General features: G+C 42.7%; 1 protein-coding gene across 1 annotated transcript in view; it reads right to left on the bottom strand.

Moving 5' to 3' along the window:
• The window catches only part of SLC16A1 (solute carrier family 16 member 1), a 46,011-nt gene extending 34,187 nt beyond the window's left edge, over positions 1-11,824 (bottom strand). The window contains exon 1 of the mRNA XM_036272742.1: positions 11,709-11,824. The gene's annotated coding sequence lies outside the window, so the exon portion shown is untranslated. The remainder of the gene's footprint in view (positions 1-11,708) is intronic.
• Positions 11,825-20,122: the final 8,298 nt, after the last annotated feature.

Here is a 20,122-nt window from a genome sequence, read left to right on the forward strand (position 1 = left end):
GGGGGTTGGGGGAATGGATGAAAAAGATGAAGGAATTAAGAAGTACAAATTGGTTGTTAGACTGATGAACCTCAAAGGGAAGGGGGAGGGAGGGCAGGATGAGATAAACCAAAGAACTTCTATGCATATATTAACAAACAATGAACACCGACAATAGTGTGGGGAAGGCTGTAGGAGGGCGGAACTGGGGAGGAGGGGGTTAATGGGGAAAAAATGGGGGACATCCATAATATATTCAACAATAAAGATGAGTTAAAAATAAATAAATAAATAAAAACAAAACAAAAAATAAATAAATAATAAAGTATGATTTGTAGAGTATAAACATAATCAAACAAATTCCAACAAAAATATTTCTCCCTTTAGTAATTCAACTTGAAGGTCAAGATATCATGAAAAATTATGAAATACCTATTAAGATGTTTATTATAAAAAGATTAAGAAAATAGCAACTATTTTTACTTCAGCTGACATTTAGCAAAACATGAGAACAGAGTATAATGACAAAACCCAAGTTAGCATCTTTTATTACTAAGGTTATGGCTCTAAACTCAGAGTACAACCCTGGCTGGTTTGGCACAGTGGTTAGAGCGTCCGCCTGCGGACCAAGAAGTCAATTCCGGCCAAGGGCACGTGCCTTGGTTGCAGTTGTCCCTGGCCCTGGTTGGAGTAGTGCGGGCGGCAACCAGTTGATGTGTCTCTCTCACATTGATGTTTTTCTCTCTTTCTCCCTCCCACTCTGTCTGAGAATAAATGTGAATATAACCTCAGATCAAGATAAAAAAAATAAAATAAAATAAACTCAGTACGCAGACTTATTTTAAGGGGAAATAGCATGAAAAATATAAATCTCCAGTTTAACTTCACTCCAAGTGAATGATGACTTCAAAGAAAAAAGAGAGAGAGAGAGAAACCCAATGCCTATTAAACACATCACCCAAGGTGAAAAGTAATAGTCTTAGAACAGATTAATTATCTATTCTTGAATAGAAGTTGGAAGCTATGTCCTTCAATGGCAGGTTCTGCTTGACACAATTCCAGGTTATATTCTGAAATACCTGTATCTGATTTGTTTTCTATAGCAATCCAAAAATATATTCCAAAAATCAAGATCTATGTGGGCCATTTCAATTTATGAATACATGACCTACCTTGTTCCAGAATCTGAAGAAATGTAGCTGGATTAAAATTACAAATAGATGCGTTGTCAGGATTGCATTGTTTATATTACTTGGAATATACAGGATTATTTTAATATAACAGGCGGTATTTCTGCCAGAATCTACTTCCAGTATTCTGAACTCTAATGAAGAGATAAGTAGATTACAATTCATTAAAAGTAGAAACAACAGCCCGGCTGTGTGGCTCAGTGGTCGAGTGTTGATCCATGCACCAAGAGGTTGCCGGTTCGATTCCCAGTCAGGGCACATGTCCAGGTTGTGGGCCCAATCCCCAGTGGGGAGAATGCAGAAGGCAGCCAGTAGATATTCTCTCTCATCGATGTTTCTATTTCTCTCTCCCTCTCCCTTCTCTTTCTCTAAAATCAATAAAGAAAAAAAAAATTGTGGGTTTGATCCCCAGTCAGAGCACATACAAGAATCAACCAATGACCTTGGCCAGTGTGGCTCAGTTGGTTAAAGAGACATCCTGTGCACAGAAGGGTGGTGAGTTCAATTTCCGGTCAGCGCAGGTTCAATCCCCAGTCTGGAGCGTATGGGAGGCAACCAACAGATATTTCTATCTCCCCCTCTACCTTCCTCTTTCTCTAGGTTGTGAAAAAAAACACATCCTCGGGTAATGATTAAAAATAAAAAAGAATCAACCAATGAATGCATAAATAAGTGGAACAACAGATCAATGTTTCTTTCTCCCCTCCTCTTTCTCTCTCTCTAACCAATCAATAAAAATAAATAAATCCCTCAGGTTTCTAACTTGAGCAATAAGGAGTTTAAGAGTTTATTAGGTGGTATTTGTCTCCATTTAACCAAAGGGAAGTTAAGAAGTTGTGTGATTGTTCCAGGGCTGCTCAGCTTGTAAAGCTTGGAAAAAAAACTCAAATCCATTACTGTCTGTTTTTGTTGATGTTATTGACAGTGATGTTTTTTCTTATTTTTTCCTTCTAAAATGTCAAACTTCAAGCACAACTTAGAGCCATTATCTGTTTCATCTATACCTGTACCTTCTCTACCCTCCCCCAGCCCCTGCTAGATGACTGTGAAGCAAATCCTAGATACAGAATTATTTCATCTATCAATATTTCAATATATCTCTAAAAGATATGACTATTTAAAAAATCATAACCACAATACCATTATCCCTTTAAATATGAACATCACCAAATAAACAGGCAGTGTTCAAATTTTCCTAAATTGCTTATTTTTTTAATCCTCAACCGAGGACATTTTTTGCATTTATCTTCAGAGAGAGTGGGAGGGAGTAAGGGAGGAAGAGAGACAGAGAAACATCGATGTGAGAGAGACACATCAACTGGCTGCCGCCTGCACAACCCCAACCGGGGATGGGACCAACTGCAACTGAGGGACCTGCCCTTAGCAGGAACCAAACCTGGGACTCTCTGGTCTGTGGGCCAACACTCCAACTGCTGAGCCAAACTGGCCGGGGCCCTAAATTGTTTTAAAATAATTGGTTTGTTTGATTTGGGATACAAACAAGGTCATACATTATATTTGGTTGGCTTGTCCTTTAAATATGTTTTTATTGAATTTTTAGAGAGAGAGAGAGAGAAACATCAATTGGCTGCCTCCTGCACGCCCCCTACTGGGGATCAAGTCCACAACCCAGGTCTGTGACCTGACTTTAAATAGAACCAGTTCCTCTCAGTCCATGGGACAATGCTCTTGATCCATTGAGCCATACTGGCCAGGGGGTTGGGATGTCTTTTAATCTAAAGGTTCTCCTTTACTCTGTTTTCCTCATAACTTATTTATTAAAGGAACCAGGTTATTTTTCCTAGTTTGCCTCATTCTGGATTTTGTTAAATGTATCTCTCTGGTATAGTTTTAACATGTCTTAATTTAGAATGTCCCTCCATCGCTGTATTTCCTATAAACTGGTACCTAGATTTAAGACTTTGAGAATGCTTAGATCAGTTCAGGTTTGATTTCTTGAGAGTAGAGATGGTGTGAGGGAGAGAGCAAAGATAATTTATAGGTGGTGGTGTGTATTTCTATTAGAAGGCATATAAAGTTCGGTTGTCCCCCTTATTCTACTGTATTAACATCCTGGTTCCATTATTTCATTAGTGGTTTGCAAATGGCAATAATTTAACTGTGCTTTAATTCTAACATTTCTTCTTAATTGATTAACTACTCTGTAGAGAGTAGTTTGAATAGGAAGGGCACGTTAAAGTTTGTGTGCTTTAATGCATATAATTGAGACACTATCTTTTTGGAAAATTTTATTTAAAAGTTTTAAGGCCACTTCTAGGAATATACCCTAAGAAGCCTGAAACACCAATCAGAAAGAATATATGTACCCCCATGTTCGTAGCAGCACCATTTACAATAGCTAAGATCTGGAAACAGCCCAAATGTCCATCAGTTGACAAATGGATAAAAAAGCTGTGGTACATATACACAATGGAGTACTATGTAGTTGTAAGACAGAAAGATCTCTTATCCTTTGAGATGACATGGAGGGACCTGGAGAGTATCATCCTAAGCGAAACAAGCCAAACAGAGAAAGACAAGTATTATATGATCTCACTTATCTGTGGAATATAATGAACATAACAGTCTGAGGAATGGGGTAGTCCCAAAGACGTGGAAGTGGGGTACAGATTGACAATCCCCAGAAGAGGGAGTGGTAGGGGAGAGATAAACCACAGAACTTATATGCCTCTATGCATGAACAATGGACATAGACAACAAAGCCGGGGACAGGGTGGGGAGGGAGGGGGAGGGGGGAATCAGTGGGGGAAAAAGGAGAAATATCTGTAACAAAAACAAATTAAAAAAAAACCAGACATCTGAAAAATAAATAAATAAAAGTTTTAAGGTACATCTTCTTTATTTAAAAAAAAAGAGTTAATATTGATTTTATATAGAGAGAGAACCATGGATGAGAGAGAGAAAATCAATCAAATGCCTCCTGCACAGCCCCAACTGGGGATTGATCCTGCTACCTGGGCATGTATCCTGATGGGGAATCAAACCGGGACCTCTTAGTCTATGGGAGGATGCTCAATCCACTGAGCCACACTGGCTGGATAGGTACATCCTCTTTAAAAGCCAGTATTTGTTAAACTGTTACTTGATATTAACATTTCAAGTGGCATTTAGTATTTGGAATATTTAGAATTTCTGTTCTTAAACTGAGTTTTTAGTCTTTCCTGTTTTTCTCCTGAAGAGCTTATCTGTTCCATAGCCTTGGGAGTATTTCTTGTCAAACCACCATCAAATCTAAATCTCTAGCTATAAACAGATTACAGATTTAAAATTTCTTGGAAGACAGGTATTGACTACTCTTATAAATGATCTCCTTTTCCCATGATCTCTTGGGCATTTCAAACTCAGTATGTTACTTTTTAAAATTAATTAATTAATTTTTGTTACAGATGTTTCTCCTCCCCACCCCCTCACTCCCCACAGACACCTCCTCCCTAGCCAGCCTTCCCAAGCATTGTTGTCTATGTCCATTGGTTACACATCTTACTGTTTCTTTTAAAGTTCATTATCTCTTCTCAGTTCTCAACTTCCCTTTATACCCCAAACTTAGTCTTTTCTTCTACCTTTTCTCCAAGCAGCCAGCTTAAAACTTTATACTTCTCCAGTAGGGCCCCTGCCCTACCAAATGCCATAAACTGCCAAACTCATTTCCCCTTTGTTATCTCGAATCCATTCCTCCCCTTTTCTCTTTTTTTGCATTTATCTTCAGATAGAGTAGGAAGGAGAGAAGGGGGAAGAGAGAGAAACATCGATGTGAGAGAGACACATGGACTGGTTGCCACCTACACAACCCCACCTGGGGCCAAGGACAAACTGGAACCAAGGTACATACACTTAGCGGGAACTGAACCCGCGACTCTCCGGTCCACGGGCCGACGCTCTAACCGCTGAGCCAAACTGGCCAGGGCCCTTTTTTTATTCTTATTACTGCTACTCTGTTTAGGATGCTGCCACAATTGGTGGCCTTTTACCTTCTATCATTGCCATCTCCCTTCTCCAATCTGTATTATAATATGCTGCCAGTTCCGATTGTGTCATTTCTCTATAAAAATCTTCTCAGGACGTTCGAGTGCCTACCCACATTTAGTATTTGTCTGGATTGATTTAAGACTGTTATAATGCATGGCTCCAAGTTATCTTTTTAAGTTGCATACGTTTATCTTTCCTTTAATTTGCCCTGACAAATTGATTTTCCCCCCATGCTTTTCCCCCCACTTTTTTCTTTTGTTTGTAGGATTCATTTTATAATGGATCTGTATGGTAGGAAGACTAGCATAGGCCACAAGCTTGAGCCCTGGTATTGTGGATGAAGAAGGATTTCTATGGAAAGTAACCTCACAGGGTAATGTGATCATAAATTCCTAACTGAACAGATCATGGTCATGCCCCAAGCATATAACTTTTTCAGTAAAAATTTTAATCTGTGCCTTAAGCAAGCCCTATCCATTGTTTTTGTGCTTAAACTCTTAAAAATTCTCTACAGGTTTGGGCCCTGCCAGTGTACCTCAGTGGTTGAGTGTTGACCCATGCACCAAGAAGTTGCCAGTTTGATTCTCGGTCACAGCACATGCCCAGGTTGTGGGCCCGATTCCCAGTGGGGGGATGCAGGAGGCGGCCAATCGATGTTCTGTCTCATCAATGTTTCTCTCTCTCCCTTCCTCTCTCTATAAAATCAATTTTTAAAAAATCCTCTACAGGTTTGGGCATTTTTTACTTGACAGTATCATGCAGAGAAGTGATCAAAAGAGCAATAACGATCTTATGGAAATGGTAATTTCTCTTTTGGGGTCACAGTATAAACAATGACAGTATGAGTTCACATTTACCAGAACACTGAGACTGGTTGGAAGGGCTGAACCACTGAAGAGTGTCACTGATCATTTATGCAGAAGCAGTAGGATCCAGATCTGTTGGTTACCCCTGCTATCCTATTGCAAATCACAACAACTCCTAATTTTGTTGAATCTGATTTGATTACGATGACAGCCCTCATTCATATAAAGGAGAAATTTCTCAAAATATATAGTTATTATTACTTTCTTATCCTCACCAGAGGACATTTTCCCATTTTTTGTTCAGAGTAGGAGGGGGAGGGAGAAACATTGACGTGAAAGGGACACATTGAGAGGTTGCCACCAACACAACCCAACCAGGGCCGGGGACAAACTGCAACCGTGGTACATGCCCTGAGCGGGAACCAAACCCGGGTCGCACCAGACCGCAGGCCGATGCTCTAACCGCTGAACCAAACTGGCCAGGGCAGTATACAGGCATTATAAGCTGCATATTTGATCAATGATTAAAAAATATTTCTTCCCTGTGATTTTGATTACTGAATGGATGAAAGCCTGATGATACCTCTCTGGTGTGTTAAACTATTTTGGATAGTAACAGGGCTTTTTATAAGTTGCCTTAATGAGTTTTAAGAACCAAAGTTAAGTTTTTACTTTATTAACTTTCTCTTGTGTTCCCCTATTGGGGTTTTTAACCTGGGATCAACAGATTGATCCTCTACAGTGGGTGGAATTCAAGGAGCCTGTGAACTTGGTTGGGGTAAAAAATTACATCTTTCAATTAACCTCTAAGTAAAGTTTAGAATTTATTTCAACTGTGAATGCAGGCAACAAACCATAGTAGCATTAGAAGTATTGTGACTTTGTCACCAATAGAAAACACATTTTCATATCCTGATACAGTGGTTACAGCTATCTTGAAATTGTTCAAAATTATCACTACTTCAAAATCACTGTGGCTATTAGACCTACCACAAAATCTTATCTAATTTGTATTTTTAAAAGCACATTATTATATCCAATAAAAATACTTTGACATTTACCTTTGTATTTTATTTTATGCATTTAAAAACATTATTCTGACAAGGGCTCCATAGGTTGTACTCAACTGCAAAGGAATCTGTGGCACCAAAGAGCCCAAGGACTCCTGTACTTCTTTTTTTTTTTTAAATATATTTTTATTGATTTTTTTTTTGAGATAGCATCATTTGATCAGCTGCCTTCTGTACACCCCCTACTGGAAAGTAAGCCTGCAACCTGGGCACGTGTTCTGACTGGGAATCGAAACGGGATCTCTCAGTCCATGAGTCTGACGCTCAATCCACTGAGCCACACAAGCCAGGTTACTAACTCCTATACTCCTGATATGAGAGTGAACTTAGCCTGTGAACCTGTGATGCAATGCAGCATGCAAATCATGTCACAGGTTATGTAAATCCTTTGGTCATTGACTTTTGTGTACTAAATCATCATAGATTCTGATCTCACAAATGAGAGGAAACAAAATGCAAAGAGAGAATACAACGATTTTCACAAATTTGAGCAGAATTTCCCTTTGTATTAAGGAAATGTATGTTTATATAACTTAAAGTTACTTTTTCCAAAGGAGTTCTATTTTAAGTGCTGCAAGTTAAATAAAATAATGGGTATCTTCACTGACTTGGGGGATTTTCTTGCCCTCTTTTGGGTGCACCAGGAAATGTGCTTGAAATTGCTTCAAATCCTGTCTTCAACAGCTTGCTATATTAGATGCAAGTTTTTATTTTGCTCAAGCAGGGGAACCCTAAAGAGGTCAATGAATCTCAGGTTTGAAATATTTGCTCTGTAGATTAGAAATACACATCCTTATTATCAGTCTACTGTGGTTGTATAATGATGTTTGTATTTGCTCCGTCACCTAGAACACTACTTAAATGGAGATGGAAGAGGAGTGGTTTAACAATTACTGTAGTTTCCAAGAAAATGAAGCGGGAATTTGAAAATGGTATTTCTAATAAAGGAACTAATAATTATCTTAATGACAATGTAGTCTTAAGATGTGTACGTAGCCCTGGCCAGATTGGCTCAGCGGTTAGAGCATCGGCCTGCGGTCCAGAGAGACCCGGGTTCAGTGCCCGCTAAGGGCATGTACCTCGGTTGCAGTTTGTCCCCGGGCCTGGTAGGTCATGGCGGGTGGCAGCCACTTGATGTGTCCCTTTCACGTCGATGTCTCTCTCTCTCTCTCTCTCTCTCTCTCTCTCCCCCTCCCTCCCTCCCTCTCTATCTGAACAAAAAATGGAAGAATGTCCTTGGGTGAGGATAAAAAAAAAGAAAAAAAGATGTGTACGTATTGTCAGCAATAAAAAAGGTTGTATTGGCTGGTTTGGCTCAGCGGTTAGTGTGCTGAACCGCGGACTAGAGAGTCCTGGGTTCGGTTCCTGTTAAGGGTATGTACCTCGGTTGCAGTTCGTCCCCGGCCCTGGTTGGAGTCGTGTGGATGGCAACCAGTCAGTCAATGTGTCTCTCTCACATCAACGTTTCTCTCTCTCCCTCCTGCCCTATCTGAAGATAAATGCAAAAATGTCCTCGAGTAAGGAAAAAAAAGAAAGAGGTTATATAGCCCAGATGGTGCGACTCAGTGAATTGAGTGAGTCTCAGTCCCATGGAATGAGAGGTCCTGGTTCGATTCTCAGTCAGTGCACATGCCTGGGTTGCCAGCTTGATCTCCAGCAGGAGTTGTGCAGGAGGCAGCTGATGCATGTATCTCTCTCACATCAATGTTTTCCTCTCTCCCTAAAAAAAATAAATAAAAACATATAAAAAAAAGGTTATATAAGTTTAAGTGGAGTATATTTTGAGGTAATAATGCTGATTTTTTTTGGATACATCTTTAGTGTCTATGAATATATTCTAAAGAATCTTTGCAAATAAAAATATTTGTGAATGGTGAATAATGCTTTAATACTAGACTAATGACTTTCAACCTTTTTCATCTCATGGCACACATAAACTAGTTACTAAAATTCTGCAGCACACCAAAATATGTTTTTTGGCAAATCTGACACACACAAAAAAACTTGCTGTATTTTAATTCAGTCACACAGGATGGCTATTGTTGTGTTGGTGGTTGTTTTGTTTTTTTTTTATCTTCACCTGAGGACATTTTTTTCCATTTTTTGTTTAGATAGAGTGGGAGGGAGGGAGGGAGAGGGAGGGAGGGAGAGAGACAGAGAGAGAGAGAGAAACATCAACGTAAAAGGGACACATTGAGAGAGAGAGAGAGAGAGAAACATCAACATGAAAGGGACACATTGAGTGGCTGCCACCTGCATGACCAACCAGGGCCGGGGACAAACTGCAACTGAGGTTCGCGCCCTTAGCAGGAGGCAGTTGTCCTACTTTAATTCAACAATCTAAGGGTAAAGAAGGCAGTGTGCCTAACTAAATACTCAGGTACTGCATGTTTTAAAAATTCTTATGGCACATCAGTGTGCCTCTTGCAACAAACACACTGGTTGAAAATCGCTGTACAAGACAATCAATACTCAATCTTAATATACTTGTGTGGTTTGTCTGTTACTAATCAAACAAGAAAACAACTTAGTTATTTGAGATAATGAGGATCAAAGGTAGCATAATAATGACGTTGAGACTCATTCAAGGGATACTTATTAAACAATTACTATGTGTACAAGAATTTACTAGGAGGACGGAATAAATATATATCTCAAAATACGGTTTGAAAACTTTTAGAGAGTAAAGCTTTGAAAGGAAATATTATATCCTAAGTCTCTCATTGTGGCTGGTAGCCAATAATAAGTTGCCAAATACATAAAATTTCACAACTTTCTGGTCTGTTTCTCTCATATCCAAGTCCCATCTTCCTACTCCTCATCTGCAACAAAATAGAATGGCCATCGGAATGCAAATTATGAAGTGGATTGAAAACACAACGGGAAAGAAGAACATAAGCTGGGAAAAGTTATTACTCAAACTCTCAATTTTCAGTGTGAAATAATTTATATCCATATTTGTAATTTTAGAGAAAGCTCAGGAGTGCCAATCTGATTAAATGGGAGTCAAACCACATAATTCCCACCCAACCATTAACAAGATTTCAGAACTAAGATGATACATCACAACCTCACCAACCCATTTCCTAATCTGTAATATAAAGGAACCTCACTGTTCATTAAGATCTTTTCCAGAGTTAATAATATTATATGCATTAATATTTAAAAGGTCAAAAGATATGTAAACAATTGAAACACTAATCTGTTGGTTTCATCCTATGGTGGTACAATCATTTCCCTCCCTTTTTAATCTGTTTAGGTATGCTATAACCTATCATGTTAAGCTTACAACTAAACCTTTAAACCTATTCTGCTATAAAAATCTCACAAAATTCTCTCCAACCCATTAACTTGCATATTCAACAAAGGTCACTGCAACCCGATGAAAGAACTGCATCTATCTAACTTCAGTAATTACTGAAGTTTGTTCAACTTCTGTTTAATAACCACTACCCATTTTATGGCTAGATGTCTTGAATTCTTTATCATTTCTATGGCAATTTGAAGGCAAATTATACCTCAGGGTGCGAGACTTGGATTTATGGGTACTATTTAATGCTTAACTAAAAAGCTGAAGATACACAGATTGCGTCACCTCACCAGGCTGAGAGCTGACATCAAAATTATTAATGGCTAATAACTCTCACACACTTCAGAGCTCGCCCGATCACAACATTCCAGTAGTTCCTAATCCCACGTTTATTTTATCAGGGCACTGGCGTGCACACATTTTATTTCAAAACCAGAACATTTGAAAAAGTTTTCAAAACTAGTTGAGATAACGTAGCGTGTAAACACTGCACTGCTATTAACAGACGCCTAGTTTATAAGCAGATGCTGGAAACTCGGCTGAAGTGGTAAGGCGTTTGTTCAGATTCCTTACAAACTAGTTTCAGTAACTGCCTGTCGCACCAAATAAGTCACGACAAAGACAGGAGACGTTCAAACGCGCGTCGAGGACAAGGTCCTGGGAACAAAAAGCGTGCATCTCACCGAGCTGTCCCCGATTCCTCTCTGCAGGGCCAGGACCACGAGCGCCCGGGCGCAGCGGCTGCCGCCGGAGCCACAGGTTGACTGACAAAGAGCCGGGTCAGACCGCCCTCAGCAAAGTCCGCCCTGGCTGCGGGGGCTGCGGCTTCCCACGCCACTCCCGCCAGCCACCAGGTGGGAAAGGATAGGCGGGACGAGGGCTGGCCGGCCGAGGAGGCTGGGACCGGCATGCCACGAGTCCAAATAACGCCCGCCCGAGTCCCTTCCCTCCAGGCAGAATGCGGCCAAGAGCGAGTCTGGAGGCACCACGTGAATCAGCCCCACGGCGTCCCTTCTTCAGATCAAAAGCATCTCTGGAGGAGCCTCCTGAAGAGTAGCGGGGAAGCGACTTCCCCAAGGTCACCGGTACCACGACCCAACTTCTCGGCCAGGCCGGTGACCGGCACCTGACCGCGGGGCCGCGCAGCTCGGCTGGGAGAGGCGTTGGGGACAGCGCCTCAAGGTCTCCTTCCCGAACGCTGCGCTCCGGGGCCACGCGGCTGCCCGAGGCCACGATGCCCCTGCCAGGCCGCCTCCCTTCCCCGGAGACCAAACTCTCCGCTCCCCCGAGGTTGCCTCCGATCTGCTCAGGCAGCCAGGGCGCCCCGGGGTCCGCGCCAAGCGCCGCCAGCGATTACCCAACTAACCGTTATGCGCGGCTCCGGCGTCGAGCGTGTGCGTGACGCGGCGGCGCGGCTGAAGTTCCGCGAGGCCCAGGCCCTGTCGTGTCCTTCGCCCGCTCCCTCAGTGGCTCCCGCGGGCACCCACGCGGCCGGCTAGTCACGTCGCCGCTCGCCAGCACTTTGTCGGGTTCGCCCGGCGAGGCGCCTTTATAACCTGCGGGGGCGGGGGGGCGCCGGAGCATGCGCACAGGGGGCGGAGTCGGTCTTCCCGGCCGCCGCCCCCTCCCCCCCAGTACAGATACTCCAACAGACTCTCGCGCCTCCACAAGCTCTTTGGCGCAGGCGCGCGCTCCCGCTCTCTCGCTCGCTCTCGCGCGCCGGCGCCCCCTCCCCGGCACGTGATTGGCAGCCCAGCAAGACCCGCGCGCTGCGCCCCCGCTTAGAGGCTCGGACGGAGCCGCGCTGCTCCGTCCAGGTAGTCGCATCTCCACGTCCTAGGAGTTCGTGGAGACCTGCACGCGTGAGGGACACGGACGTCGGCCTCATCCCCGGTTTCTGATGGAGAAAAGGGAAAGCCGCCAAGGACGATGCGGCGCGCCCCTGGGGCCTGCTTCAGGTGTGGGGGCGACGGGCGCGTGCAGGAGCGGGCGGGTCACTGGGAGCGGACGGACGGGGCCGGGTTTGAATGGACGCGGGTGCACCTGGGGCCGCGGAGGGGCGGTTACCCAGCTGTGGTCTCGCTGGAGTTGAGTGACTCCGCGGGAAGTCACCCAAACCCTCAGGGCCTGTTTCCTGTTCCCTAAAACGGCAGCCGTAGTGGAACGGACCTCATCCGTGCTTCGGTGGTTTTGACGAGAACTGTGGAGCTTTCTTACTGCAGAGCCTGGCCTGTGCATTCGCTGAATGGTGGGCGTTAAGCAGAAGTCAGGAAAGCAGAGCGGGTCAGGGTGAACACGCTGGTCCCAACGTGGACATTTGAGAATACAGAGGGACCAGATTTTTGTGGACACTGACTGCTTGGAACAAAGTATAATTATAGCTAACACTTTTGAAGGGCTGATTATATAGTACTTAGTAATTCACCTGAATTAGCCTCAGCCTTATGAGGTAGGTACTACTGTTACCAGAAAGTGACTTGGACCAGGGTGTAGTGCAGGAAAGATTTAACAACACAAGTCCAGGTGATTTTTGAGGTTACTGTTATTTTTTAAAATATGTTTTTATTGATTTTAGAGAGGAAGGGAGAGGGAGAAGCTTTGTTCTGCTGCCTCCTGCACGCCCCCTACTGGGGATCGAGCCCGTAGCCCAGACATGTGCCTTGACCAGGAATGGAACCTGCGACTTTCCCTTGTGTGGTGCAGTGCTCAACCAGCTGAGCCACACCGATGGGCCAGGGTACATTTATTAAAGCTGGGGACAGTGAAACAAGAAACGGCCTAGGATGGAAGAAACTACAGGAGAGAGACTAGGTGGGTGGCTTTGACTCACTGGGAAGTGGAAGAACAGGGGACCTTGGAGACAGGCTCAGGGGTTTAGCTCACCAGAACTGTCACTGCCCATTGCTCCCCTGGTTGCAAGTTTCTCGGGGACCCTTAGAATTTAGGCGATGTATGCCTGTGGGGGAAGAAAAGAGGTAAGAGAAAGGGCTGGGCATCCTCAGTCCTTTGCCTTGAGGGTTTTATTTCTCTTGCAGGCTGGAATTAGGGGAATCCTCAGGGGAGGGTTTCAGCAGCATATTCAGGAGTTTTCCAGGTATACTCTTTCAGGGTCATGGTCTCTACTGATTGGTCAGCACTGGGGTCATTAGTTATTGCAGCCAATCTTGGCGTTGCCCACCTTGTCACCCACCTTGTTTCCCCACTTTTCTGGGCCTGGAGTTGAAATACAATTGACGCCTAGATGTTATCTCTAGGGAGGTGACCTTCTGTATTTGACTGTAAATTGCTCAGCCAGTTTGTTCAGCTATCTGTCTCAGTTTCACCATTCTGCTTGCCAAGAAATTTTCCTCACTTCTTTACTGTCTTGCCTCACTACTACTATTAACATTTTACAAATAAGGGAGCTGAGGCTGAGAGAAGTTAAGTAACTTTCCAGAGGCCACAGAGCTAGTAAGTGGCCAATTCCAGTCCAGGGTCTGATTCTGTCACAAGAGCCATTGTAGGCCAAGTGTCCATCAATAGATGAGTAGATAAAAAAACTGTAGTACATATACACAATGGAATACTATGCAGCTACAAGAAAGAGAGATCTCTTATCCTTTGAAGACGACATGGAGGGCCTAGAGAGTATTATGCTAAGTGAAATAAGCCAATCAGAGAAAGACAAATATCACATGATTGCATTCATTTGTGGAATATAATGAACAATACAGCTGATGAACAAAATAGACCCAGAGACATAGAAGTAGGGTACAGACTGTCAAACCTCGGAAGAGGAGGATGGGGGAGGGAAGAGATAAACTACAGAACTTATATGCATGTATGCGTAACCAATGGACATAGACAATAATGCTGGGGGGAGGCGGGATCAGGAGGAGGGTGTCTGGAGGGGGGAGGAGAAACATCTGTTAATAAAAATTGCAAAAATAAAAGGAGCCATTGTAGGTTGTTGAGCAAGTCCAGATACCAAAGTGTATGATCACAGAGTGTGATGTCCAGGACTTTTAAGAAATATCAAAAATGTATGAGCTCAGGCCCCTGACTGCCAAGAACCTCCAGGTTGTTTGGGGAGATTGAGTCTGGCAGAAATCCACCAGCGTTTGATGAGCACCTGCTGTTTGTCTCAACCCTGCCCTTCCCTATACACACACTCCTCCCATTTGATTCTTACAATAACCCTGTGGGGCTGGCCTTAAGTATTTGTTTTGCAAATGGAGAACCTGAGATTATGGGCTAGTGAGGATGAGGGATCCAATTCTGAGAGCTCCTGTGTGCTTTTCTCTCACTGTGTCTCTTTCACACAACAAAATGTTTTCAGTAACAGTTCAACATTTTAGTAGAAGATAGTTTAGAATGTATGGCCAAGTACTGCTTATGAGCAGTAATTGCTTTTTTTACCTTTGATAAATGCTGAGAAGGGGAAGGCACTTCAGGTCATTTTGGTGGCTGGGATATGGGATAGATGGTAGGAATTAAGGAGACAAATGAAGACTGGTTCAGACCTGAATGTATCAGGGCCTAACCAATGGGATGTAGTGGAAATAAGATGATTCCCAGGAAACCTTAAAGAAGGCTTATTGAAGTACATATGGACCTGGAAGCCAGATCTCCTGAGTTCCAACTTGGCACTTGCTCTGTGTCCTTAGGCAACTCCTTTTATCTCTCTGAGCCTCATTCTTTGTTGTCAAACAAGGATAGTATCTAACTCACAGGGTCGTTATTATAAAATTAGTATCAACTTTAGTATCTGGCATATAGTAAGCACTAAATAAATGTATAACCATGGAAAACCATGAAACTGGATTCTGAAGATTAACCCTAATAGCCCCTCACTTGATAAGACCCCCTTTCAAGGCCCTGAGAGGGCCCCTAACAATCTGTTCACAGGATCTTACTTAGTGTTTATTGTAATTTTGTATTCCTTTTCTTGAAGATGTCTACAAAAATTATATATACCTGAGGCATCACAAAATCTGAATCTGCCCCTAGTAGGAACTGTACTGTTGTGAAAAGAGTATAGGCTTTAGAATCAGAAGACTTGTTTCCGTAACTTACTATCTGTATTACTCTAGACAGATAATTCACTGAACTATTGTGGGCCTCAGTTTCCTTACCAGGTAAAGTGAAGGTAATATCTACCAGCCTGAGCTGTTGTGATAATCAAATCAAATAGTACTTGCAAGCGTAAAACTTGGAAAGCATTCTACAAGTGTTTACAAATTAGTACAGTGATACCTCGGTTCTCGAACATAATTCGTTCCAGGAGGACGGTCGAGAACCGAATTGTTCGAGAACCGAAGCAATGAAACCAATAGGAAAGCGTGACTCCACAAAGCGTGACTCTCTCTCTGCAGTCACACTGATGACGCAAGCAAGGCGCGCTGGGCCGAATGAACGCCATTCGGCTCAACTCGGCTCATCTCGGAAGTTCGAGTTCCAAATATTTGTTCGGATTCCGAGACAAAAGTTTCTCGAATCTCCTGGTCGAATACCGATTTGGTCGAAAACCGAGGCGTTCGAGAACCGAGGTATCACTGTATTATTATAATCTGTCTATAGAATGCATAAGAGGAAAAGGACATCACCAGGATTATTAGCTGAAAAGGTAGAAACAGGGTCAGCGAGCTGGCAAAAAAAATGATGAAATGATAGAGGTAACATCCTTGCTTTTCTGCCAGGCTTTTCTGATTAATCCATGAGACACTGAAGAAATAAACTAGTAAGCATAGGATCAGAAATTTAGAGCTGAGAGGAGGTTCAAAATCATTTAACATAACAACCCACATTTTACAGAAATGGAAATTAGGCCCAGAGAGGCTAAAAGACTTTCTGAGATCACCCATCTAATAAATGGTATGATCAGAGAAACCAGATCTCCAGGATCTTACTGTAACAAGTGCAATCTTTATATTAAAATATTTAATTGTGGGGTCTTTCAAAATTAAACATGGTACTTGCTCGCTGGTGACTTTTGGCTTTGTCACAGAATTCCACAGATCACTTTTTTTGTTTTAAAGGTTGATGGACTGAATAAGGCATGGGTAATCTGCTCTTTACAAGCTTGTTCAGTGAGCAGAACTTCTGAAGATTTCAAGGTAAGCCTTATAGCATCAGAAAGTAGTAATGGGATAAGATTCACAAAAGTAAAATTTGAAAATTCATAACAACTAGTTACCATTCAAGCTGTGAAAGTTACTCAATCACTTTATGTGGAAAGGAGCATAATAAAATTAGAGTATTTTCTCTGGAACTCAACTACTTACATTCTCTCAATTATTCCATCATTTCTGTGAGGCAGGAAATAGGAAGGTACTATTATCCCCATTTCACCAAATGAAGGAGGAAAGGATTCTTTTAAAGCACAATAATACTTAATCCATTAAGAACACTCCCTATTTATAATGCATAACAATTTAATAAGAAAATGAATTTGCTTTTGTACCATGAATGAAAAAGAAGTTTGCCAAGCAAATGCCTAGGGTAAAGAGATAATGCCGATTCTAAAAAAAAAGTATTTCTTGCCCTGGCCGGTTTGGCTCAGCAGTTAGAGCGTTGGCCTGTGGTCCTGAGAGACCCGGGTTCGGTTCCCGCTAAGGGCATGTACCTCGGTTGCAGTTTGTCCCCAGCCCTGGTTGGGTTGTGCGGGTGGCAGCCACTTGATGTGTTCCTTTCACATCGATGTTTCTCTCTCTCTCTGTTCCTCTCTCTCCCTCCCACTCTACCTGAACAAAAAATGGAAAAATGTCCTCGGGTGAGGATAAAAAAAAAAAAAAAAAAAAAAAAAAAAAAAGTATTTCTTTAAAGTAGAGAACTCTCATTCAGAACATCTTCCACTAGTATCATGTTCTGTGTCAAGTGTGATCCTGCTGCTTCCCAAGGGCTGGATCTGGAACTAAGATGAACTTGTTACTCTTTGAGGAAGACTAATTCCAAATTGGTGAGATGCACTCCAAGCCCCTCTCTGACCTCTCCCTATTTTTCCGAGGCTCTTCTTACTCTGTTTTGACCTTTCACATAATCTCACTAGCCTGCAGTTTGGCATCCTAATCAGTTGGCTTCTCTGGCTTTCCGCCAGCAAGAGATAATTTGGTCAACAGTTTGGTAGAAAACAAATTGGTTGCAATAAAAATTTCCTCAACATGACAAATTAGTAAAAAATGATTACAGTCAAGCCTTGGTTCTCAAATGTCTCCCATCTCAAACAATTCAGTTCTCTACCAAGTTGTTCACAGAAAAAAATGTCTCAGTTTTCAACCAAAACTTCAGTTTTCCACCTGACAGCCCTTTCATGCTGATACCTCTGGCAAAAAGATCTCTTAGGCAATAGGACAAAGGAGAGAATGTTTTAGTTTCTGGCCCAAATAGATGATTAGAACAAAACATAAAGAGGCCATTAAGATTGCTATTGTTGCTAAGGGTGTGAAAGTCCTCATGAAACCTATCACAGGCGATTGAGGTAGAAAAACTGTTGTTGATTTGGATACATGAAAAACAGTTAGCTGGTGACAGCATTTCAGAGGCAATGATATGTGAAAAAGCGAAGTTGCTTCATGCTGACTTCGTTATTTTTTTTTTTATCTTTATTGTTCAATGTATTACAGATGTTTCTCATTTTTCCCCCATTGACCCCCTTCTCCCCCTTCTCGCTCCCCTCCCGCCTTTTACCACATTGTTGTCTGTGTCCATTGGTTATGCATATAAGTTCTTTGGTTTATTTCTTCCCACCCCTCAACCCCCTTCCCTTTGAGGTTTGTCAGTCTAGCAACCAATTTGTACTTATTAATCCCTTCACCTTTTTCACCCATTCTCCCAACCCCCCTCCCATCTAGCAACCAACAAAATGTTCTCTGTATCTATGAGAATGTTTCTGTTCTGCCTGTTCATTTTGTTTGTAGATTCAATTGTCGATAGATATGTAGTCTTTGCCATTTGTTTGTTCATATATTTTATCTTTTTCTTCAAAAAGACCCTTCAGCCCTAGCTGGTTTGGCTCAGCGGTTAGAGCGTTGGCCTGTGGTCCCGAGAGACCCAGGTTCGGTTCCCACTAAGGGCACATACCTCAGTTGCAGTTTGTCTCGGGCCCTGGTTGGGTCGTGCGGGTGGCAGCCACTCGATGTGTCCCTTTCACATCGATGTTTCTCTCTTTCTCTTCCTCTCTTTCCCTTTCACTCTGAACAAAAAAATGGAAAAATGTCCTCGGGTGAGGATAAAAAAGAACCTTCATTATTTCACATAATAACGGTTTGGTGGTGATGAACTCCTTTAACTTTTTCTTGTCTGGGAAACTCTTTATATGGCTATCGATTCTAAATGACAGCTTTGCAGGATAGAGTAACCTTGGTTGTGGGTTCTTGCTTTTCATCACTCTGAATATTTCTTGCCACTCCCTTCTGGCCTGCAAAGTTTCTTTTGAGAAATCAGCTGAGAGTCTTATGGGAACTCCCTTGTAGGTAACTAACTGGTTTTCTCTTGCTGCTTTTAAGATTCTCTCTTTGTCTTGAACCTTTTGCATTTTGATGATGATGGGTCTTGGTGTGGGCCTCTTGGGGTTCATCTTGTTTGGGACTCTCTGTGCTTCCTGGACTTGTATGTCTGTTTCCTTCACCAAGTTAGGGAGGTTTTCTGTCATTATTGTTTCAAATAGATTTTCCATTTCTTGTTCTCTCTCTTCTCCTTCTGGCACCCCCAAGATGCGAATGTTGGCATGCTTGAAATTGTCCCAGAGGCTCCTCACCCTATCCTCATTTTTTTGGATTCTTTTTTCCTTTTCGCTGTTCTGATTGGGTGTTTTTTGCTTCCTTATATTCCAGATCGATGGTTTGCTTTTTGGCTTTACCTACTCTAGTATTAAATCTGTATAAATTATTCTTTATTTCAGTTAGTGCCTCTTTCATTTCTGACTGTGCATCCTTCATTTCTGACTGGTCCTTTTTTATGCTTTTAAGGCCCTCACTGAGTTCGCTGAGGTTCTCACTAAGTTAATTGAGCATCCTTATAAGCAGTATTTTGAACTCAGCATTTGCTAGGTTGCTTATCTCCATTTCCCTTAGTTCTTTTCCTGGGGTTTTGTTCTGTTCTTTCATTTGGTGCCTGTTTCTTTGCCTCCTCATTTTGGCTGCCTCTCTGTGTTTGTTTCTGTGTATTACTTCACGAGAGGTATGGGGCTAGCTGAGACCAGATGCTGCTTGTTTGAAAGAATTTAGGAAAACCGGAAGCAGGGTCCAAGACAGGCCCATCCTATGGTTAAGCAAGTGGCAACAGCTTGGGTGGGCCTGAAAGTTGGGTGGGGCAGGGCAACCAGTGTGAGCCAGGTTGTTGGAGTCCCAGATATGGCAGCTGTCTGCTGCCCCAGGGAAGGGCTCATCAAAGAAATGAAGGCTTTGGAGAAAGCCCCCTCTCCAGCCCTCGCTCCAATGCCAAACAGCTCAGTTCTTCCCTGTAAATCTCTGGCACCCCTCGAGCTGCCTTCCCTCCAAGCTTAGAGGGAGTGAGTCTGATAAGTCTGTGCACGGGCCCTTTAAGGAGTTGCCTGGGGCTCCAGCCACCTCGGCCTCCCTGAGCCTCAGTTCCCGTTGGTTTTTCCAGCCAGAAGTTATGGGGACTTCTCTTCCTGGCACTGAAACCCTGAGCAGGGCGCCTGGTGTGGGATAGGGACCCCTCAGTCCCCAGCTGAGGTATCTTCCTGATTTTTTTTTTTAATCCTCACCTGAGGACATTTTTTCGTTTTTTGTTCAGATAGAGTGGGAAGGAGAGAGAGGAAGAGAGAGAGAGAGAGAGAGA

The sequence above is a fragment of the Molossus molossus genome, unplaced genomic scaffold (genome assembly GCF_014108415.1).
Source record: "Molossus molossus isolate mMolMol1 unplaced genomic scaffold, mMolMol1.p scaffold_m16_p_20, whole genome shotgun sequence".
Taxonomy (NCBI): Eukaryota; Metazoa; Chordata; class Mammalia; order Chiroptera; family Molossidae; genus Molossus; species Molossus molossus.